This window comes from Capsicum annuum, chromosome 10 (assembly GCF_002878395.1).
Source record: "Capsicum annuum cultivar UCD-10X-F1 chromosome 10, UCD10Xv1.1, whole genome shotgun sequence".
NCBI classification, from domain to species: domain Eukaryota; kingdom Viridiplantae; phylum Streptophyta; class Magnoliopsida; order Solanales; family Solanaceae; genus Capsicum; species Capsicum annuum.
Window position 1 is genome coordinate 129,402,531 of NC_061120.1, and position 23,243 is coordinate 129,425,773.

At 36.0% G+C, this 23,243-nt stretch overlaps 1 non-coding gene across 1 annotated transcript; it reads left to right on the forward strand.

Annotated features, from left to right (window-relative positions):
* Window positions 1-451: 451 nt before the first annotated feature.
* On the forward strand, window positions 452-557 carry LOC124888309. The gene has a single exon (XR_007046437.1). It is a non-coding gene; the product is annotated as a small nucleolar RNA R71 (small nucleolar RNA).
* Window positions 558-23,243: the final 22,686 nt, after the last annotated feature.

Below are 23,243 nucleotides of genomic sequence, written 5' to 3' on the forward strand. Positions count from 1 at the left end.
CTTCCAACCTTGATTCCCACCTTCCCTTTGATAGGTAGGGTGGCAACCCCCAAATGGTTCGATAAGAAACTAATATACTCATCAAGCTTTTCCTTTTTTCACCATAATAAGCAATAGTACTCTTCGATTCAATAATATTGATCGCCTTAGGAGGATCCCCCATCACATGTTTTGTAAGAAGGTTAAGTTAGGTCATTACCTTGGCTATATTTTTTTCCTTTTTCTCATATTTCTTATTTTTCTCTTTGCTTACAAAATATATCATGGGGAACCCCATGGTCACCTCGGTGTCCCTCATATGCCATCTTCTATTTTTTTCACTTGATCTAATAAAGTCTCCATAACACCATAAGATAAATTGATAAGAGAACCCTCAACAATATTATCAACCACAATTTTGTTCAATTGATCCAACGACTTATATAAAATTTAAAGAAGCATTTTCTCTTGAACCTCATGATTTGGGAAGTGCATGAACTTATCATTGAAATGTTACCAAACTTCATATAATGGTTTGCCATTGAGTTGGAAAAAGTTAGTGATATCATCTTTTAGTTGAAATATTCAAGAAGGAGGAAAGTACCTATATAAGAATGTGTTTGTGAGCACAACCCATGAATTGATAGATCCAGTGGGAAAAGACAGCAACCATAAGACCGATTCTCCTATCAAATAGAATGGGAAAAGACGTAACCGAGTTAATTCTTGAGAAATATGGGTTATGTCAAATGAAGAGAACACATCAATAAAGTTCTCCAAGTGTATATTAGCATCCTCATGAACTTGGAGTCCAAATAACCCTTTTATTCAAAACAAATAAAGCATCACACTATTAACGTGAAATACTTTATTTCCTTTCTTGAGTTGAAAATCAATAGCACTATCTCGGTCCGTATTTCCAAGATAATCCATATCCTCAAGCCCATAAAAAGAGCTTTCATTACTACCATATTGGCTCATGGTAGTTTTTATGCTATTATTCTAACCTAAGAAAAGATAAACACAACAAATAATGTAAACTAAAACACTATGGCTAACCCAAGGTCTAAAAATACTACAAAAGTTAAAACTATGTTTCACTCCTTGGCAACGACACCATTTTTGACAAAGCTCAAAATTACCCTCAAATTGGGTGTAAAGAGATCATCATAAATATATTTACCTAACAAAGAACTGGGGTCGAATCCATATGGAGTAAAGACGTAGAATTCAATACCTACGAGTGTTGGTAGTTAACTAGATGTAAACTCATACTACAAAATAAAATAACATATAAATGTAAATGGGGGGGGGGGGGGGCTTTTAAGTATGTTTTTAATAAAAGCATTTCAACACTATTATGAGATTGAAACATTATAGAGTGAATTCAATAAACCTTAGGGTTATATAATCCTAGAAAAGAGTCATGCATGGGTCATTAACAATTCCTCCATATTTAGTTGAGGGTATTGGGTAGGCTAGTTTAAAGAATATTGATGTTAATCTTTCAATAAAACACCAAATATCACAATTGGGTTATTTCGAACACCTCACAAGTGTAGCAAATTTACCAATACATTTCTTCAATTACCATATTTATTTCTAAGAGATGTTATTATTAAAAGAGCTAACCCAAGTTAGTATCCATAAATTTTCGCACTTGTATTCCCCTTTTAAAGGATGATATGGGTTCTATGATAAGTGAGGTTTGCCACCCCAATTCTTACTTAAACATGGATGCAACACCCAGATTTTGGTCCCTAAAATTTTATGAGATTTAATCCTTAATACCTATATTACGACTCTCTATGGAGTCTTGATAGGTCTTAAGAACCCGTTGGTAGCCTGGCCAGTACGTTGGCCTAGAGTTTCTACTTTGACTACGACTTCCGATTTATGAGTCATAAAGACTCAAAATGAGTCATATGGTGTCTTTCATTGCCTAACTAGTGTGATGCCTAATTGTTACCACTTTTACAATGACTGAGTACATGTTGTAAGGTACGGCTCATAGGCAATCCACTATTGGTGATCATGAAAACTATCCAAACTATGAGTGGGACCTTACGAGTCATAAGTGACCTACGATTCATAAGGTCACCTATAGTGACTAGTCGGTCTACTTTCAGTTTTTTTATTAAGGGTATTTTGGTCAATTCCCCTTTTACAACACTAAAACCCGATGTCCCTACAGCACACAAGGGGGTTATTTCTTATCCATAACATAATCAAAACACTCTAAAAACACTCTAAATTCTCCAAAGTCAATATACTTGAGGTTTATAAGATGTTGGTCATCTAAGGGCTAGAGGGTTGAATTCTCTCTATAAGTCGTTGTATTTCAAACATGTTACTCTTCCCCAATTATTACTTTATGAAAAACATGTATTTAAATGATTTAATTGGATGGTTTTGAATGTAGGTTTTAATGTGTTTGAGGGTTTTGACATGGTTGATTATTAAATTGTTTTCCCTTAATTTATTATGCATTATTTATGCCTTTTTAATAGTTTTAAACTTGTGGGGTTCATGGGAATGGTGAATAAACTAAGGGTCCATTGTTTCCCCCAAACTGATGTTTTGAGATTAGAATTGGTTTTGAATAATTGTGTTCCCTCAACCCATTTATGGAAATGGCTTTGAATTGTGAAATTGTCACTTGGTTTGACTTACTCACCTACGTTATTGTGTTGCATAAATAATTAAAAAATGAATATGGATTTTGAAAAGACTATTGGATATGTTTGATTTAATGAACAAAGGGGGTCAAGGCATTCCCCCAATTTGAATTGATAATCTAAAGGGGCCAAGATATTTCCCAAGTTAATATGATTGGTTTGGCATAGAGATAAGCTTGAAAGTGCAAGGGTATAGCAATACCCATAGTGTACCTTCATAGTTACTTCATTGGTTAATAAATGGGTTTTGTAAAACTTATTTTAAATTAGGCTTAATGGAGGTTATGTTGATAAGCCATGAATGTGTGGGTCCTGGATGACTTGTACTGGAAACTCATGTTTGCTGACATGATGTTTGGGTTTGATGACTTATATAAATGGTTCACACTATTGATATATTTGTATCTTGGATTAATGTGGGGTTGGGTAATTTCTTAGTCTTTCTTTATACCTCTGATTCATATAGCTAACACGTACAAGGGCTCTTTTAGCAGGGGGATTTAAACCCATATAGCCCATAGGTTCCCGTTTATGATGATTGAGCTACATCTTTTAGAGTAATATTTTATTTTAGTCTAATCCTTATTCCCTATCTCGGCATATTATTTATATATGTATATGATGATATTCACATGGTTTTGAGTTAGATTTGACTTGGCATTATTTTATCCTCTAACCTTGAGTTACATGCTAGCACTTAACCTACTTACCGTCTCTAGATGTCGTATCCCCATGCGATGCAAGCATCATAGATACTTCTACTTTTTTTGTAGTATTAGTTGGCTCGGTTCCTTGGTTGGTGTAGTGAAGTGGTGAGATTTCATTCTCCAGAAGACTTTCTTATTTCATCAATTTGCTTTCATAGATTAGAATGTAAGACTTCATTATCATTTTTATTGTCATTGTCCGAGTCAGGGGACCCAATCTAGATTTTTTTTGTTGAGTCTTTATGGATATTACTATGATTGGGTATTTGATGTTGACACTCTTAATCATCCTTAATTTTTATCATTTTTCTATCTTGTTGTTTGTTTAGATTTTAGTAACTTCTAGGTCTACTTTATTCTATGTGAAAAGGCAAAGAGGGTGTCTTCGGTACTCAGTGGGACTTAAAATTCCCTCATGGCCATACCTTGGTTTGGGTCATGATAAAGTTGGTATCAGAGACTAGGTTTGGTTTTATTGGAATTCCACATAGTCATGTCAAGTAGAGTCTCTTTTATGGGTGAATAGTGTGCCATACTTATAAGAGAAAGGCTAAAGAGTCATTTAGGAATGTTCCTCTTTCTTGTGATCTACTTTCGGGTTATAATGTCTAAGGTGTTGAAATCACCTTTAATTCTCATTTGTTTGTTTTTTAGATCATACCTCCCAAAAGATATGATGTTCATGGAAACTCCCCTATCCCACTTGAGGATAATGTGGATAGTATACATCCTACTCATGGAGTTTAGACAAATCCTAGGGTCATATCTTCTAATTTCCCTAGTGGAGTTCCATTAATTCCCACTGATCCTTCTTCTACTGGTAATATACCCCTGCTCGATCACCTATAGGAGATGTTACCAATGTTAAGTTCTATCTTTCCATTCATCTTTTGACCAAATTAGTAATATCTCAGTCACATAAATCGGGCTATGCTGGTGCTTCTAGAAGTTCTTCAGAAGCCACCGAGGTTATCCAGTTTATGAGGCTAAATACTCTGACCTTTACTGGTTCTAATGTTGAGAAAGATCCTTAAGGTTTTATGGATAATATAGAGTAAATTTTTCTTGCAATGAATACTTTTGACTCTGAGGGTATGAAATCCACTGCTTACCAGCTGAAAGATATGGCGTACCAGCGGTATGAGGAGTAGGACTAGTCTAGGAGAGATGATACAGAGTTGGCTTTATAGGGGGATTTCTTTGGTACTTTTCTTGATAGCTTTTTTTGCAAGAGTTGAGGAAGGTGATAGCTGAGAACTTCAAGTATTTAAAGCAAGGTAAGATGTCTGTGAAGGAGTATTCCTTAAAGTTTTTACAGTTGTCTCGTTATTCCCCTAAGCTAGTTTCTAGCATGAGAGATAAGAGAGAAATTTTTGTTTGAGCTTATCTCAAGACTTGGTGTTTGAATGTAAGGCTTCCTTGCTAAACATTCACATTGAAATCTCTTAACTTATGGTGTATATGTAATAGGTCAAGGAATAAAATAAGTAGCAGGCAGAAATAGGGGCGAGGGATAGTAAGAAGTTTTGATGTTTGGGTTAGGGTGGAGGTCAGCAATGTAGTGGTAGAAATGGTAGGCAGTGGTCTACGAAGAAGTTGAGAGTTCTTGTTCTTATTCTATGGCTAGTGACCCATATCCGAAACTATTCGATGATCGCCGCTTCTATAGCAACAATGAGTTTAAGGTATAAGGTACCCAACTCAACCTAGTGGGGCCTAGTCAACTCTATTCCATCCTTCTTATAGATTTTGTAGATAGTAGAATTATGTTTTTTATGATAGGGAAAGGAATAAGTGTTTTAGATGTGGCCAACCTAGACACATTCAGAGTAATTATCCTTCAACCAATGTTACTACTAGGTCTAATAAGGTCCTAGTCGCTACTTGTTCAGCTCCCGCACAAAAGTGTACTACTTTTAGCTTTGGCACTAGTCAGAACCGACTATATGCTCTTGCCACCCTTCAGGATTCTGCATTATCTCCTAATATTATTACTAGTATGCTAAAACTCTTCTCCCATGATGTATATTGTCTTTGTGATCCTATATTTACTATCTCATATGTATATTGGTATTCATTCTTGTTTTGGTCTTGAGTGTATTCCTAAACCCTTTTCTATTCTACTAGTGGGTAACTCTATTATGGCTAGAAGAGTTTATAAGGGTTGTGTGGTATCCATTTGTGGTATAGAGATGTTAGTGGACCTATTTGAATTAGACATGTTTGACTTTAATGTTATTTTAGAGATAGATTGGTTGCACTCGTGGTATGTATCACTTGATTGTCGGACCCGTAGGGTTAGTTTCCAATTCTCGAATGAGCCAGTGATTGAGTAGGAAGATAGTTCTCTAGTGCCTAAGGGAAGGTTTATATTTTATCTTAGATCCTAGATATTAATTTCCAAGGGGAATCTATACCACTTAGTGCATGTTAAAGATTCTAACTTGGAGGTCCTTCTTTGTAATCTGTCCTAATGGTTTGTGAGTTTCCTAAAGTGTTTCTTGATTATATTTCCAATGTTTCTCCCAATAAGGAAATAGATTTTGGGATTAATATTTTTTTGGAAAATTATTCTTTCCCTATCCCTTCCTATAAAATGGCTCTATAAGAATTGAAAGAACTAAAGGAGTAGCTGAAAGATATTCTAGATAAGTGTTTCATCTTCCCTAGTGTTTCTCCCTAGGGTACTTTGATTCTCTCCGTTCATAAGAAGGTTGGGTCTTTTCATATGTTCAAAGATTACCACTAGTTGAATAGAATGATTCTGAATAATAAGTATCCACCACATAGGGTTGATGATCTCTTTGACCAGCATCAGGGTGCTAAATACTTTTTTAAGGTTAATCTTCTGTTCGGGTACCATCAGTTGAAGATTAGGGAGGTGGACATCCCTAAGACTGATTTACAAACTCGGTATAGTGATTTTGAGTTTTTGGTGATGTACTTTGGTTTGAATAATACCCCAAAGACATTAATGGATCTTATGAATTGGGTTTTCCATTAGTACTTCGATTTTTTCATAATTGTATTTACTGATGATATTTTTATGTCTTCTAAGAGTGAGATAGATCATACCGATCATCTCTGGATAATGTTATAAACCCTAAAGGATTAGTGATTGTATGCAAATTCTCAACGTATGAATTCTGGTTGAATGTTGTGACCTATCTTTACCATGTTTTTTCGAGTGAAGGGATTGTAGTGGATCTACCGAAAGTTACAGTGGTTAAGAAATGGCCTAGAAATATGACTCCAACTAATATTCAGAGCTTCTTGGGTTTAGCCTGTTATTATAGAAGGTTTGAGGGAATTTTCTCTTCTATTACGGCCCCATTGACCAACCTGACTAAGAAAAAGGTAAACTTTATATGGTCTGATGCTTATGAGGGTAGTTTTAAGAAGTTGAAGGATAAGTTGACTTCGTCTCAAATTTTGACTCTTCCTAAAGGTAATGATGGCTTAGTTATTTAGTGTGGTGCATCTCGGGTGTGACCGTGTTTTATGTTGATAAAGCATTACAGGGTGGTTGCATATTCTTTTATGCAGTTGAAGGTGCACGGGAAGAATTATCAAACTCGTGATTGGGAATTGTTGGTTGTGGTCTTTTCTTTGAAGATTTAGTTTCACTATTTATATGGGGTTCATGTTTATATCTTCTAAGACCATACGAGTTTGTTGCTTGTGTTCACACAAAAGAAGCTAAATCTCAGGTAGAGGAAATGGCTTGAGTTTTTAAAGTACTACGACATGAGTTTTTATCATCATCTAGGTAAAGCTAATGTGGTTGTTGATTCTCTTGGAAGGTTATCCATTGGGAGCTCATCTCATATTTATGAGAAAAATCAAGGTTTGGTAAAGGATATTCACCATTTTGCTATTCTTTAAGTTCATCTCTTGCACTCTAAAGATAGTGATGTGGTTATGCAAGAGGTGGTAAAGTCATCTCTTAGTGATGAAGTGAAGGAAAAATAGGCCTTGGACCATATTTTGATACAGATCAAGGATGATGTAGGTCACCAGAAGGTTATGGCTTTTAAGATTGCTGGTGATGGTATATTAAGGTACCAATGTAGATTATATGTTTTTGATATAGATTGGCTGCAAGAGAGAATCTTGGTTGAAGCTCATGAGTTAAGATACATTATTAGTCCTGGTTTGTTGAAGATGTACCTTGATTTGAAAGAGATCCATTAGTGGAATAACATGAAGAGGGATGTGACCAATTTTATGGCCAAGTGCATAGTGTGTTAACAAGTTAAGATTGAGCACTTGAGGCCTGGTGGTTTGTCTTTAGAAATTGGGTTGCCCGTGTGGAAATGGAAAGTGAGTAAAATAGAATTTATTATTGGTCTTCCGCGTCTCGCCACTAGTTTGATTTGATTTGGGTCATTATTGATAAAATGATCATGTCCACTTATTTCTTACCTGTAAAGACTAATTATTTAGTAGAGGATTATGCTAAGCTCTTTTTTTAGGAGATCATGAAGTTGAATGGTGCTCTAGTTTCCATCATATCTGATCAAGGTACTCAGTTTTCATCTCACTGTTGGTATTCCTTTTAGTGAGTTTTGGGAACTAAGGTGAACCTTAGCATCGCTTTCCACCTTCAGATGATAGACATGCGAAAAGGATAATACAGATTTTGGAGGATCTACTAATGTCTTGTGTGATCAATTTTGGTGGTAGTTGGGTTGATCATTTTCCACTCATTGAGTTTTCATATAGTAATAGCTATCACTCTATTATTGGGATGGCTCCGTTTGAGGCTTTGTATAATAAGAGGTGTAGGTCTTCCATTGGATGATTTAAGGTTGATGAGAATAGGTTGTAGGTTCCCGACTTGGTTCACCATGCTATGGAAAAGGTGAAGGTAATTTGGGATAGGCTCAAGACTGCCCAATGTCCCTAAAAGTCCTATATAGATGTAAGGTGAAGGGATTTGGAGTTTGATGTGGATGATTTGGTGTTCTTAAAGGTGTCTCCTATGAAGAAAATGATACGGTTTGGAAAGAAGGGGATGCTCAGTCCCTTTTATGTTGGTCCATATCATATTTTGAGGTGACTGGGCCAAGTGTATTATGATCCTTCAAGTTTTTGGATCTATCCATCCAGTCTTTCATGTATCAATATTGAAGAAGTTTGTGGGAGATCCTTCCTTGGTTTTTCCTTTAGAGAATGTTGGTGTCTCGGATTCCTTATCTTACGAAGAAGTCCTGATTAAGATTTTTATTAGCAAGACCATCGGTTGCAAGCGAAGGATGTAGCCTTGGTAAAGGTTTTATGGAGGAACCAAAAGTGTGAAGAAGCTACTTGGGAAGCTGAAAAAGACAAGAATTCCCAATATTTGTTCTTGTTTCTCGCTTCAGGTAATCGTGCATAAGGTGTGTGTATTCCTTAACATATTTGTTTTCTTACTTTGTTAAAGGAAAGTTTGATATCCTTATTATCTTTGTTTTCTGAACTGGTTAGATCTTGCTAAGGGATGCCTTGTTTTATTATTTCGGGACGAATGATCCTAAGGGTGGAAGAAAGTAACACCCCAGATTTTGGTCCCTGAAAATTTCTGAGATTTTATCTTTACTGCCAAGACTACGACTCTCCATACGAGTCGTAGGGAGTCTGGACAGTAGGTTGTCCTCGTGTTTCTTCTATGACTTTGACTAGGGGGTTATGAGTCGTAAAGATAGAAAATGAGTCATATAGTCTCTTCCGCAGCCTAACTAGTATAATGTCATGTTTTTGCTTTAATAACGACTAAACCATGTGAGTTGTAATATCCGAGTATGAGTCATATGGTATGACTCATAGCAAAGTCAGTGTTGGTTATTATGAACATTGTCCAGACTACGAGTGGGACCTTACGAGTCGTAAGGTGGCCCTATGAATCGTAAGGTCACCCGTACTGACTGAGCAGTCAAATTTTAGTCTTTTCATGTAACACCCCGCATTTTTGGGCTAGAATGTAAATCGTCATTTCTTCTCATAAAGGTCACAAAAGCCATAAATCCAATGCAAATTTATTGTATTGACCAATTATGTAGTGTGGAAATCTATTTGAGCATAAATTAAGATCAATGAAGTCCCCTAACTCAAGGACGAGTTGAAAGATTTCCAATTGTTCGAGTTTGAGTAAGCATCGAAACTTGGGTCAACTTTAATCAACCATAACTCATTTATATAATTAACTAGGTGGCCTACTATACACCAAATTGTAGATAATTGAATAAGCTTTCCAACGATATAAGATTAGTCAAAATCTGATAACCGGGTAAGGACTTATGGCTATTTTAAGTTTAAACTGTAAGACGAATGCCATTTCAGTGAATGGCGCATCGTGCCAGAGGCCAAAATGACACTCGTCAATTTCCAACAAGCCTCTGCAATAGTCCCGATTCACGCAAAACTTCCAGGTCTTAATAATTGGCATTTTTTAAAGCTCCGCGTCGCGCTGGGGCAAAAAATGGGGCTCCAGTTTTAGAATTTCACTCAAGGGTATTTTGGTCTTTTCTACCCATTCCTACCCTCTATATATGTCCTAGTAAAGGGAAAAATCTCTTTTTTTTCTCTCTTCTATTGCAAGATTTAGGGTTTCCTCCCTATAATTCCAATCAAATTATCTCTAGTAACTCAATATTCAACCATGGGAATTCGAAACAAACTAGAGATTTGGAATCTCTAGATCGTAAGCTTCAAGAACCTATTATTTTCGCATATAGAGGTATGTAGGGTTATCCTAAAAATCTCATGGGCTTAAAAATTCATGTTATAATAGTCGGGGTTTTGAAATTATGAATATAAATCACGTTTTAAACGTTTTTGCGATATTGATTTGGTTTTTAGGCCTACTCCCAAAGTGATTTGATATATGATATATGTATGTGCATGTACTCCAAAAATATGTTAACTTGAGAGATTGAATCATATAAAATCACTCTTTTGATATGATTTTGTTTTAAATTTTCATATGATGTGAATTGTTTGAAAATCATCTTGAAAAGCATGACGTGAAATATTTGAAAATTGTTATGATTGGATATGATTTTGACTTGCAAGGAAAGGGTTGTTTATGTTGAAATATGTTGAATATAATGGTTGAATGAAAATAATGACGTGATACTGATGACTTACAAGTCGGTTATGACGGTACCCTACAGAATATGATATATGATTGAATTAAATAGAGTTGAATGCATTGATTTTACATGATACAGGTGGATGCCCGAAGAAGACGTTTGAGTGTAAGGGCTCATCGCTGGAAACCGTGTTTGCCGACATGGGGATTTGGTACCCTGCTTTAAAATCTTACGTACCTGACTTTATTTCATCCCAAATTGTGACTATGGTTAGGATCCCTGCTTTGTGATCTTGTGCACTACCATACTTTATTGGGTCGAGACACCCTGCTATGTGATCTTGTGTGTCTTCCCTGCACTTACACTCTAATCTCGGCAACAACTGCGGTTTGACAGTTGGTGTAAATGTGATACATAGGGTATTCCACCTAGCTCAGCTGCATTACATTGTTGTTGGAAAATTATTACATTATGCCCATATTCTTTCCAAATGATTTGATACGAAACTGCTATATAATGGCTCTCACTTATATTCTGTAAAAATATTATATTTTTGTTTTGGATTTCTCTGCGTACCAATACTTTTGTATTGAGCCCCTTCCATCCCAGGTTCGGAGGCATAGTCTAGAGGTCCAGATAATCAGTAGATTCTTCAGACAGATTTGCAGAGTTGGGTGGTGAGCCTTATATCTTTCAGAAGGCCTAATGTCTGGCAGATTAATTATTATTTAGTAGTTTTGGGTCTACTAGGGGCCTTGTCCCAGTTTTTAGACAGTTGTTTATTTCAGTCATGTACTAAAGATTTCGCACACGGGTGTTCAGATGTCAATAGATGTTGTGGGACATTATTTCACCTTTATTGATTTCATTTTATTTATGACCATGTTTCTGTATTATTGTGAATCTTCCGCATATCCTATTATAATATGAATTATGTTCATGATTACCAGATAGATAGGGGTGTTTCAGGCCTTCATGGATCGGAATGCTCATGTAATACCCTAAAAAAAATCCACACAAATATTAGAGCCATGTACCAAAATCATGAATAGTACATCATGGTTCTTTTATAGTTTTATGATTAAGTTAGATGTATATTAAGGCTTCAAATAACTCCCAGCTATCAGACAAATCAAAACATTCCTTACCGATTAAATTCTTGAGAAGGATATTGGTATAGTCAACTTCAAATGAGCATATCTCTCATTATACTTAGAATTTTTGAGGTCATGGACTATCAACAGATAGATAATTGAATTAGGTTACCAAAAATACCAATTTTGCCTAAATTCGATATCGGAGAAAGATTTATTCTAATTTTACTCGAGCGTGTCAGGCTGGAAACAGTGTGACGACATTCGTGGTAGCTTACCACATTTGTGAAACCCTATCACGAAGGTCTCCAGCCTTAGGTAGAAAAAAGATCCTAAGTGAAGAAATTCATGGTAGCTTATCACATTTATGACGCCTTATCACAAAGGTTGTCAGCCTTAGGTAGAATCCATCTTCTGTGTGACAATATTTTTGACGGCTTGTCACATTTTTTGACGCCTTTTCATCAATATCGTCAGCTATGATTTTCAACAACTGGAAATTTCTTTCATAAGAGTATTTTGGTCATTTCCTTCACCTTCCACAACTTATAACCCGAAAAAAGCATAATTTTTCCCATTTTTCTTCAGTTAAGCATCTCGAAAATCCTCTCTTACGCTCTCAACCACAAGATTAGGGTTTACTTTCAAGATCAAAACTCTCAAGAACAAGCCCTAGGGTTTTCATAGAAGAGTCTATTTCAAGGAAATTTTGCCGTCAATCTTCACGAATTCTTAATCTAAGGTATGCGTAGTGTTCATCCACGGATTTCTTTCGTCTGTGGAGTTCAAGAATCAATCTTTGATAACTAAATCATCAATGTTTTGTGGTGATATGGTTTTATTCATGTTGTTGTTTGTGGTTGTGCTATAGAGTGGGAATTTTATGAACTTTCATGAAGATTGTGATCATGTAGTTGGAGCCCATGAATTTGGGTTGATTAAGGTGGTGTAAATTTGTGAATACACTTATTCCTTAAAGAGTGCATGCAATATGTTTGATAAAATGCTTAGTATGTGATAAACCAGATTTCCATGACTCAATAGTATTTGAGTGACAAGACAATGTTAACCATTATAATTTGATATGAATTCCATGCTCTATGATTTATGATTTCACATGAATTCCACGTTGTTGTTATGTTTCGTGGTTGTGGTATGGAATGTATATAATTATTGTAGAATGGATTCATAGTGTGTCTATATTCTTTCCATGCTATGAACAAGATCATGATTTTGAGGTACCACATGAGTTGTTCCCAAATTATTACAATATGAACTAAATATTACATGTTTGCCATTCCCTTATGCTTAAATGGTTTCCATGCTATCATTATGAGCAGTATATGTTGTCGGAATGCCCATGATATTAGAATATGAGATTCATGAATTATAAGCATTCCTATTCATGTTAGATGTTATGATGACCATGTACTTCATGAAATCCCTCACTCATGTATTATGGATTGTTATTGATGGCCATGTACTCAAGAAAGTCAAGTTGTGTCACTTTCCTTCCATCGAGTCTTGGGGGTACTTGTACCCAAAAAATATAGTTGTATGCCTAGAGCCATGTCATGTTGTCATGATACTCTCAGTCGAGCCATGGTCTATTGAATTTAGTCATTCATGTGACTCAGGAAAACTCAGAAATCTCAGCAGTCTCACTAGTTCAGTAATATCAGTACTCAGTAATCACAGAAATCTCAGTAACAACAATATTCCTAGCAATTTCAGTAATCCAATACTCTTAGTCAGTCCTTAGAACACAGTACGTTCCGTCAGTCAAAAAACACATAAACTTAGTTTAGCTTCGCTAACCAATACCACTAGTATCAACCAAGTTAATCAGTATCAGTTCATCTAATTAGCTCAGTTCAGTTATTCAGTTCAACTTAGTTATTCAGTTTAGTGTCCTTCAGATGGGAGAAGAAGTTAGCGCCGAGTGAACCCAAGGATGGGAACTCATCTACCAGTCAGGGTGTGATTCTTAGAAGCCATCCTTGTGTTCCAGAACTATGTAGCCAGCATAGGTTGACACATCTTAACCTGTCGGTTTAGGGTTCCCACCATTCTCATGTGAGTTCCTGCCAGATAAGGGTCACTCATAACTGTCCTTACCAGTGGCGCCGTATTGATACCCCTTTAGTTGGGGCAGAGACTTGACCCCAACTTAGCTATATGCGTTATTGGGGCATGTCGGTTAAACAACTACTTCCCACAGTTTCAGTTACAGCTTTCAGGACTTTTAGCTACAGTTACCCAGTCTTAGTAAAGAACTCAGATAGTTCTTCAGATTTCAGTATATCAGGACTATCAGATACAGTCAACTCATATACAGTACGGGAGTCAAATAGTTCCATCAGATTCAGGATTATTAGATACAGTTACTTATGTTATCATTATTACTAGTTCTTAGAACTTATACTATCAGTACTCAGTTTCAGGATTGTTAGACACAGTCAATTAGAGCAGTTTTTCACAATTGGAACTATCAAAAATAGTCGTTCATCTATTTAGTATATCAGTATCAGTACGCTCATGTTGTCAGTATTCAGACTCAGTAGTCAGTATCTCCACGAGTTCAGTTACAGTTATGTATGCATGTACGTATTCTCACGTTCATATTAGTCAGCATTGTTCATGCATATAACCCTTTGCATTTAGCCTACCATACTCATATACTCAATACATTCAAAGGTACTAACGCATTTGTGCTATGGTGATTTCTCTTATCCTACACCATAGGTTCAGAGGCACGACCTCCAGATCAGTAGTAGCATTCTAGTGTTCAAAGTTCGCAGTGAGTCCTCCTTATTTAAGGATGATATAATTATTGCTATATTTACTATTTGGTTGCTAGATGAAGTTAGTTGGAGATATGTTCCTTCAACTCCTTATTCAGTCCAGTTAGAGGCTTTCAGACTAGATATCAAATTAGATATTCAAATCTCATTATTTTCAGTATTTATGGCTTATTTTGGTATTATTATACCTTTTTTAGACATTTTGTTATCAGACATTTATTCAGTTCAAACCTTATGGCCTTTCATGTTCATGTTTTTGTATTTTATGATATATTATGCAGTATACAGGTATAGGTATTAGTCATAGGTTAGCTTGTGGTCCTTCGGGGTCATGAGCACCGTGTACCATTCCAGTTCAGAAAATCGGGGTGTTACAAACTTGGTATCAGAGCCTAAGGTTTAATAGAGTCCTAGGAAGTCTAAAAGTCGCTGCTAGTAGAGTCTTGTATATGCGTGTGTTGTGCACCACACTTATATGCAGGAGGCTATGAGATGTTTTAGGAACATTTTCCCTTCTTTCATGTCTTAGATCGTGCTATAGAAAGGTTCTTTAAGAAAACTCATGTAGATTCTCATCATGCTTTAGTCATGTCAACTTTACCTTACTTTCAAGGTAACATAAGTAGTGAAGCTCAACTCCTACAGATAGGGCTTTCTCAAATAGTCCCTATAGATAACTATGGGATTTCCCTCATACTCAATAGTATTCTATCAGTTCAGTTATATCCCAAAGTTATATGGATCACATTACTGATCATGAGAACTCGTTCTCAAACCCAGATTTAGATATGCCAGTAGATCACTTCTCAAAATCCTATGATAACATATGACTAGAGTTAGAAGCATGAACCCAGGAGTTTAGCAGTAGACAAGTTAGGATATGATATCTAGATTGAATAGATTACGTATTTGTAGGGATAGTTGTGCTATAATGAATTAGTAGGCTTGAACAGTCTGAGTTAGAAAATTTAAGGTTAGTGACTTGAAATTAAGCATAATGGTGTGGATGTGATATTTGTAGTATGTGAGGAAACAGAGGCAGATGATATGTTTAGTAAGGACAGCATGTGTTGATTAGAGTGTAAGTATGTGATGATGATTACAATTCAGTTTAGAGATTAGTTTAGTGTTCACAGACTAATGATGATGGCTTAAATCCAAGGGGGGATGGTAGATCAAGTACCAAGTTAGGCTCTCAGATTCCAGTAGTAGTGCCAGTATGCAAAGAAAAGCAGTTAGGGAAGACGATTCCCGACCCATCCTTATCTAAGCATAAAGCTTCGTACTTCAGTAGGCATAATGCCTATGCACTCTTCATGTCTCAGATTCCATGGATATAGCTTATGTTCACACGTATTCCATATAATTGTGTGTGCTTTCAGTTCCCAATATAGGAAGTTCAGTTCTAGATTACTCAATGTTACAAATCATGTTCCATGAACTCGGAAATTCCATACTCAGGTCATGCAGCTCATGACTCATGTACGCATATCATGTTTTACACTATACTAAGCTTCCATGACTCACGATACATCTCTACTGATCAGTTAAATTCAAACTATGTCATGCATACCCCCGGTTTAGACCTTTTAGTACACACATGGTATTTATATTTTATCCCTCATACTTCAGTCAAGTGCCACGTTCAGTTATGTGTCTATTCATGTTTCAGATTCTCCTGACTTAACCCCTTCAGTGAGCTCTTTTTGTGAACACAGTATCATGCAATGATGAGTAGTTGCTTAAATAAGGGAGTGAATGATTCATGTTAAGAGAAAGTTGTTACATGCTTTCTTTACACAAGGGTGTAGTTACGAAGATAGGCTTGAATATCCTGTTAGTATGCAAGCAAGGAGCTAGAGAGAGATAGTACTTAGAAATTGGGAAAATTTGGAGTGTAAATGTATATTCAGATCCTTGACTTATGTCAGCCATCATTGTGTAATTATCACAACTCAGTTTCTATCTTAGTTATAGTTTAGTACTCAGTAATTAGTGTTCAGTCTCAGAATTAAGCACTTTAATATCAATTTAAACCTCAGTTTCAGTATTCAGTTATCAGGACCCAGCATTTAGATCCAGTATGGATCCCCGTTACAGTCTTAAGTTATAATGTTAGCTTTAGCTCAGTATTCAGCTCAGAAATTCAGTTAAGTTTTAGACTTGCTTGACCATAGCGTATAATTATCAGCTACTTAGTTATAGGTATTTCAATACCTCAGTCTATGGAATGTTTCCAAATCATGTAATATGTTTGGTCCTGCATTTTCAGACAATATAGCTTTCATGAAATCTATGATCAGTTACCTCATGTTACTCAGTTAGTCCCTTCTCATATGTATAATAATACCTTATAGCCTCAGCCCAGCTACTCAGATTAAGTATAATTCAGGCTTGTATACCCAGCATTAAGTTACCAGTTACTCAGTTAATCAAATAAGTTAGTATGTCTATGTATTCATACATCACACTTCAGTTTCAGATATCAGATAATCAGTCACTATTTCGTACCTAGGTGCCCTGTGCATCGCCTCAACTTTCTCAATATCTCAGCAAGGTCAGTCCAGCATCCTTCAAGGGACATAGTATCCCAAGGAGGAGATACATTATAGCCCCCAAACTTCCTTGATTTAGACATGTCATTTTAGTTGATGAATCTATCTTGGAGGAAGTGTTACTTATGAGCTAACCCTCTATCTTCAAAAATCAGCAGTAAGCCATGTACTCAACGGCTCAGTGTAGCCATGATACGTTACTCTATCTATGTCAGGCATTAGAGACTCAGTTCCGTTCATGTATTATGTTCCTGACTCAGTTATGTTCTTATGTCTCCGCTCATGCATATTAAGTAATCAATCTTAGATTCATCGGTATTTTTAGTTCAAGGTAACAACCTTCCTTGAAGTTAGTCATTCTTATGTTCAGATTTCAGTAACAAACTTTGTATTCAGTTCCATACTTAGTTTTCAGTTCAAACTTGGTATCTTTACCATTACATGTTCAGTCACATATTCATAAGTCAGTTCAGTCATGTATTCACGCATCAGATATGCATGGTCAGCTTATCAGTACTTTCAGTCATGCATTCATGATGTCAGTCATATAATCATGTATCAGATATGCATGGATTCAACTTATTAGTTAAGCATCAGATATACATTCTCAGTTTGAGAATCTCAGTTTATCAAAACACTCAGTCCTACATTCATAAATTAGCTACCTATGCATCAGATATGGATGTACAATATGATATGCTCAGTTTTCAGTCATGTTAGCCATAAAATCATGATCAGTCATTCATGATATATATCCAAACCAATATTAGATCCATGTACCAAGCTCATGCATAGTACATCATGGTTCTTTTACACTTTTATGATTAAGTTAGATGTATATTAAGGTTTCAAATAACTCCCAACTATCAGACGAATCAAAACATTCCTTACCGATTGAATTCTTTAGAAGGATATTGGTATAGTCAACTTCAAATAAGCATATCTCTTATTATACTTGGAAATTTAAGCCCATGACCTATAAACATATATATAATTGAATTATATTTCCAATGATACCAATTTTACCTAAATCCGATATCGGAGCAAAGAGTTATTCCTATTTTCCTCCAGCATGTCAGGCTGGAAACAGTGTGATGACATTCGTGGTAGCTTACCATATTTGTGACGCCCTATCAGGAGGTTGTCAGCCATAGGAAGAAACCAGTTGCAAAGGGATGACATTTGTGGTAGCTTACCATATTTGTGATGCCCTATCATGAAGGTCGTCAGCCTTAGGCAGAAACCAGCTCCTAAGTGACGACATTCATGGTACCTTACCATATTTGTGACACCCTATCATAAAGGTCATCATCCTTAGGCAGAATCCAGCTTCTGTTTGACGACATTTTTGATGGCTTGTCAAATTTTTTGATACCTTGTCATAAATGTCGTCAGCTATGATTTTCAGCAACCGGAAATTTATTTTATAAGGGTATTTTGGTCATTTCCTTCACTTCCATGACTTATAACCCTAAAGAGGAGTGATTTTTCCCATTTTTACTCAGTTAAGCATCTCAAAAACCCTCTCTTATGCTCTCAACCACAAGATTAGGGTTTTCTCTCAAGCTCAAAAATCTTAAGAACAATCCCTAGGGTTTTCATAGAAGAGATTTCACGGAAATTTCACCATCAATCTGCACGAATTCTTAATCTAAGGTATGCGTAGTGTTCATCCACGGATTTCTTTTGTCCGTGGAGTTGAAAAATCAATATTTTATAACTAAATCATGAATTTTTTGTAGTGATATAGTTGTATTCATGTTGTTGTTTGTGGTTTGTAATATAGAGTGGGAATTTTATGAAGTTTTATGAAGATTGTGATCATATAGTTGGAACCCATGAATTTAGGTGGATTAAGGTGGTGTAAATTTGTGAATACAGCTATGCCTTAAAGAGTGCATGCAATGTGTTTGATAAATTGCTTAGTATGTGATTAACCAGGTTTCCAGGACTCAATAGAATTAGAACGACAAGCCGATGTTAACCATTATAATTTGATATGAATTCCATGCTCTATGCTTTATGATTTCACATAAATACCATGTTGTTGTTATATGTCATGGTTGTGGCATGGAATATGCATAATAATTGGGGAATAGATTCATAGTGTGTCGATATACCTTCCATGCTATGAACAAGATCATGATTTTGAAGTACCACATGAGTTATTCCCAAATTATTACAATATGAACTAAATTTTACATGTTTGCCATTCCCTTATGCTTAAATGGTTTCCATGCTATCGTTATGAATAGTATATGTTGTCGGAATGCCCATGATATTAGAATATGAGATTTATGACTTGATTATAAGCATTCCTATTAATGTTAGATATTATTATGACCATGTACTTCATGAAATCCCTCACTCATGTATTATGGATTATTATTGATGACCATGTACTCAAGAAAGTCAAGTTGTGTGTCAGTTTCATTCCATCGAGTCCTGGGGGTACTTGTACCCAAAAATATAGTTGTGTATCTAGAGCCATGTCATGTTATCATGATCCTCTTAGTCGAGCCAAGATCTATAGAATTTAGTCAGTCATGTGACTCAGGAAAACTCAGAAATCTCAGCAGTCTCACTAGTTCAGTAATCTCAGTACTCAGTGATCTTAAAAATGTTAGTAACAGTAGTATTCCTAGCAATTTCTATAATTGTAGTACCCTCGGTCTGTCCTCAAAACATAGTACGTTCCGTCAGTCAAAAGAACTCAGTAAACTTAGTTTACCTCCGCTAAATAATACCATTAGTATCAACCCAGTTAATCAGTATCAGTTCAGCTAATCAGTTTAGTTTAGTTATTTAGTTCATCTTATTTATTCAGTTTAGTGTCCTTTAGATGGGAGTATAAGTTAGCACCGAGTGAACCCAAGGATCGGAACTCACTTACCACTCAGGGTGTGATTCTTAAAAGTCATTCGTGTGTTCCAGAACTACGTAGCCAACATAGGTTGAGACATCTTTACCTATCAGATTAGGGTTGATAAGGTGGCTTAACCTGTTAGTTTAGGGTTCCCACCATTCTCATTTGAGTACCTTCCAAATAAGGGTCACTTATAGCTGTCCTTACCAGTGGTGCGATATTGACACCCCTCTAGTTGGGCAGAGGCTGGACCCCAACTTAACTATATGCACTATTGTGGCATGTCGGTTAAACAACTACTTCCCACAGTTTAAGTTAAAGATTTCAGGACTGTCAGCTACAGTCACCCAGTCTCAGTAAAGAACTTAGATAGTTTTTCAGATTTTAGAATATCAGGACTGTCAGATATACTCAACTCAGATATAGTATGGGACTCAGATAGTTCCATCAGATTCAGGGTTGTCAGATACAGTCACTCATGTTATCATTACTACTAATTCTCAGAACTTATACTATCAGTACTCAGTTTTAGGACTATTAGACACAGTCAATCAGACTAGTTCTTCATAATTCAAACTGTCAAAAATAGTCGTTCATCTATTTAGTATCTCAGTGTCAATACACTTATGTTGTCAGTATTTAAACTCAGTAGTCAGTATCTCCATGAGTTCAGTTACAGTTATGTATACATATATGTATTCTCACGTTCATATTAGTCAGCATTGTTCATTTATATAACCCTTTCCATTTAGCCTACCTCAATCATATACTCAGTACATATGAACATACTGACGCATTTTTGCTATGGTTCTTTCTCTTATGTTACACCATAGGTTCAGAGGCACGAGCTCCAGATCAGTAGTAGCATTCTAGTGTTCAAAGTTCGCAGTGAGTCCTTCTCATTTGAGGACAATATGATTATTGCTACATTTACTATTCAGTTGCTAGATGGAGTTAGTTGGAGACATGTTCCTTTAACTCCTTATTCAGTTCAGTTAGAGGCTTTCAGACTAGATATCAGATTAGATATTTAGATCTTATTATTTTCATTATTTAAGACTTGTTTTGGTATTGTTATACCTTTTTTAGATATTTTGTTATCAGACGTTTATTCAGTTAGAACCTTGTGGTCTTTCATGTTCATATTTCCGTATTTTATGATATATTATCTAGTTTATAGGTACAGATATCAGTCATGGGTTAGCTTATGGTCCTTCGGGGTCATGAGCACCGTGTAGCATTCCGGTTCAGAAAATCAGGGTGTTACAACTCGTCATAGCCAGGGCTTCAGTTCAAGTCATGACAAACTTGGTATCAAAGTACGGTTCATGGTCCCAGGGTGTCTGTAAAATCTCGTCGGGTAGAGTTTTGTTTATGGGTGTGTAGTGCGTCACACTTATAAGAAGGAGGCTACAAGGCATTTAGGAATGTCTCTCTTTCTTCATGTTCTAGTTTGTGCAATAGAGTCAAAATGTTCATCCTTCATACTCTAATTCATGCTATGGTGACGTCCATACGAAAGTAAAATCATCCCAGATTTTTTTGTTACTCTGATGTTCTCAGATCCATCACATTACTGGGGTGATTCGAGTGTAGAAGTTTAGAGTGTAAATGGTATGGTCCTTTCGGATCGTGTCATATAAGATCTTGAAAGTGTGCAAGAACTTTAGAAGTGTCTATTATTTCTTTAGAGTGTATTGATCCTAATGTGAACCTTGATCTTAACGAAATCATGCTTTTCAGCCTTCTGTATTGAGTATATTCTACTTTTTTCAGAAAATTTATGTTGTAGATGTCATGCTTAAGGGAAAAGATGTGTAGTAAAAGTGTTGGAATTGTATTTCCACCCAAATAGTTTTATAAGTTAATGTCACAACCCGAACTGGGACCCTGGCCGTGATGAGTATCCCAAACCATAAAGGCCCAAAAAACCCCTATCTGTCTGGTAATCATGCACATAATTCAAATGATAAAGATATACGGAAGACAATAACATTATGGAACGTATGGTCAAGAGTCATATGAAAGAAATAATAGGGAATGATGTCCCAAAATCACAAATCAACACCTCTATAACATCTGTGAAATCTCTACTACATGACTGAAACAAATGTCTATCTGAAAACTAGGACAAGGCCTCCAGTAAACCCAAAACTAATAAGTGATAAATGACACTTCCGAATAATCACGCCTTCCGAAATATAGAAGTCTCACCAAGTGACTCTGCAAATCTGTCTGAGGAATATACTAATTTTTTGGACCCTTAGACTGCGCCTCCGAACTTGGAATGAAAGGGGTCAATACAAAAGTACTGGTACGCAGAGATATCAAAACAAAACATAATATGCTTACAAAATATAGTTGAGAGCCTTTATAAAGCAGTTTTATATCAAGTCATTTGAAAACACATGGGCATAATGTAATTGTTTTCAACAGCAATGTAATGTCGCTAAGATAGCTGGAATACCCTACATATCACATTTACACCAACTGTCAAACCTCAGTTGTTGCCAAGATTAGAGTATACGTGAGGGGAAGACACACAAGATCACATAGCATGGTGTCTCGACCCAATGGTAGTGCACAAGACCACAAAGCAGGGCTCCTAACCATAGTCCTAATTTGGGAATAACATAAAGTCAGGTACCCAAGATCACAAAGCAGGGTACCAAATTCCTATGACGGAAAACACGGTTTCTAGCAATGAGCCCTTACATTTAAATGCCTTCTTCGGGCATCCGCCTATCTCATGTAAAATCAATGCATTCAAATTTTATCTGATTCAATCACATATCTTATTTGTAGAGTATCATCATACCCGACTTGCAAGTCATCAATATCACATCAACATATGCATAATTATGTAAAAATCAAGACGTTTTCATCATTTACAAGTAGTGTACAATAATTATTTCAAATTCATGCTCTCTTTTGTTAGTCACAATATAGTATGGGGTATCGAAACATAATCATGGGAATTTGAAAGCAATTTATCATTTATATTTATCAAACTTCCATGGAAAATATTAAATCACATATGCATGGTTTCAACCATTGAAGTATATAGGCAAACAATTCCCATGACCTAAAAAAATGACTTAGAAATTATAATAAGAGCAAGTTATTAGTATTTTTGAAAACCCCCATTTAAAAGCATGCATGTTCATAAAACTACACCCATGAGATTTTTGAATAACCCCACGTACCTCGATTACTATGAATATTAGATGCTTCTTGAAGCCTACTTTGATAGGATTCCAAATATGCAATTAATTTTCTAAAACCCCCGGTTGAATCTTGAGTTGCTTGCGTTTTTATTGTGTAACCCTAAGGAGAAACCTTGAACACTTTTGATGAATGAAGGTGTATTGGGGTCGTTGGAACTGAATTTCATGTTTTAGGGCTAAGTAAGGGTGCAAGGGACCATTTTGCCCCAAAAACGGAGTGTTTAAGTCACTTAAAATCTTTACATAGGCGCCGCCCATTC